The following is a 2,286-nucleotide window of genomic DNA, read 5'->3' as shown; positions in this document are numbered from 1 at the left end:
CATCTTTTCTAGCGATCTGCCCATCCTAAGACATCTCCCATCGGGAATGCTTCTAGTGGATCCCGATCTTAACATATAAACAAAAAGAGAATAATTTCGGCACCACTACGAACCATCGCTAAATTATCCTAGACGACTCTCAAGCCAAGCCTCTTACGGTCAGACAATCTCGCTGCATGGACACAACATAATACTTCTCAGCACCACTGCGAACCATCACTGAATCATCCTGGACGACTCCTCTAGCCAAGCCTCTTACGGTCAAACGATCTCGCTGCATGAGCATAATATCACACCCTCGGGCCTCGCTTTTAACAAAGCAATTCCTTACTTTTATTACTTTCAAGAATTCCATATAGTTATTTACCTTTAAAACTTCTTGATGGCAAACATGCCATTAGGCTCTCGTATATATGAGAGTTATCGTTCAGACGACTTAAAAAGAAGTCATGTCTGTATGGAGCCCTCTTGATCAAGCGAGAGATGTCTTGCTCAAGCGATGACACATCCATTTTTGAGGCATTTGTGGCTTAAGCGAGAAAACAATTAGTTTTCTTGGTGCCTATTTTAGCTCAAGCGAGAGCTGTCTCGCCCCGAGCTAAAACACTCATTTTCTCTAGACACTTCTCGCTCAAGCGAGAGCTGTCTTGCTCAAGCGAGAAGAGCATGATTATCATTTTATTTACTTTTCTCAAGGAAAATATTTCTCATTTATATCACATGTTTTTAAACATTGAATTTAACAATTATCACATACATATCATTCCCATAATAATCATTCAAACATTATAATTCAAGAGTAAACATGCATGGTATTTGCATATATAAACATAACATAAATCGGTATAAGAAATATTGTTATACTTAATCCAAACAAATATACAATTGATTAAGTACAAGCTTTCTTAATACCCAAGACAACTCCAAACTTGTGGGGAAGTTTGGAGGTCCTAATGCATATTCAGACACCACTATGTCATGATATTTTCTCCCTCACCTGAGTGTGTCGGGTCGCTAGGTTCTCTGTTTGCAGGTGAGCATACTTGATGGATCTCCTCTTGAACTCTTCATTACACCAAAATAACGTTAATTAGTTAACTCGCGATAATTATTAACTTACGAAATAACTTTTTACGCGAAGATAAAAGTTCCGATTTAAAATGAATTTAATTGCTTTCCCCGATTCAAAGTTGAATGTCCTTGAATCATCATTTGTCATTGAAAGTCTTACAATCAAATAACACTTTTTAAAGTAAAATTTTCAATAAAATTTATACCAAAATTATGTCGTAATCTATAGATATACACCAGGCCAGTTCCCGGGAAAGAGAGGTGGATCGTAAAGACACCCTTAAATACCAAGTCTTTCCTTAGACATAACATTTATAGACATGTATTCCCACTTAATTACATTTTTTCGATAGTTCATAAATCTTATTTTTTGTAAGTAAAACATTTTTACTAAAAGAAACCTTTTAAAATAAGATCATTAAGCTAGACTTATCATTTTTAAAGTAAATCAATTTAAATAAAATCAATATTTTTCAAACAATATTTTTTAAGTAAATCTTACCATTTTAAAGTAAGTTCACTTAATTAAAATTCAACATTTTTAAATCATTTTACCATCTAAGACTTCATAACACTTTAAGTTTATAAAGTCAAGACTTTTAGGTAAATCTCATTATTTCAAGTATACTACTAAAACAAATTTTCATGAACATCTTAACACCTCATAATTTTTTAGGAAAAAACCTCCAGGGTTAGTAAGTGTTATTGTCATAGTCATGAAAAAGAATGACTCTTAATTTAATATTTTACACTAAACATCTTTTAGTTATTCTTACCAATTTAAAGTAAGTCAACTAAAATAAATACAAACAAATACAACAATTTTTTATGAACATCTTAACACCTTCTAAATTTTTAGGAAAAACCTCAAGGGTTAGTAAGTGTTAATTTCGTACTCATGAAAATAAATTATAAGGTAAGACTTTCTACTACTTTAATATCCAAAACTTCATAACACTTTAAGTTTATGAAGTCAAGACTTTAATAAATCATCTTTTATCCCAAATCATTATTTTAACTTGGAAATCAAAGAGTAAAATATGCTAAACCACTTTTAAAACATAATACTTTCTAAAAAATTAAACATTTTCAACAACAACTCATAAACATCATAAACTTTCAAGAATAAAATACAAACTTTTTCTTAAATACATTAAAGATTCTTTTGATGTTAAAATCATCACCTTTAAACATATTCAAATACTAACAATAATT

The sequence above is a fragment of the Lupinus angustifolius genome, chromosome LG04 (assembly GCF_001865875.1).
Source record: "Lupinus angustifolius cultivar Tanjil chromosome LG04, LupAngTanjil_v1.0, whole genome shotgun sequence".
Taxonomy (NCBI): Eukaryota; Viridiplantae; Streptophyta; class Magnoliopsida; order Fabales; family Fabaceae; genus Lupinus; species Lupinus angustifolius.
This window is presented reverse-complemented; position numbering follows the sequence as displayed.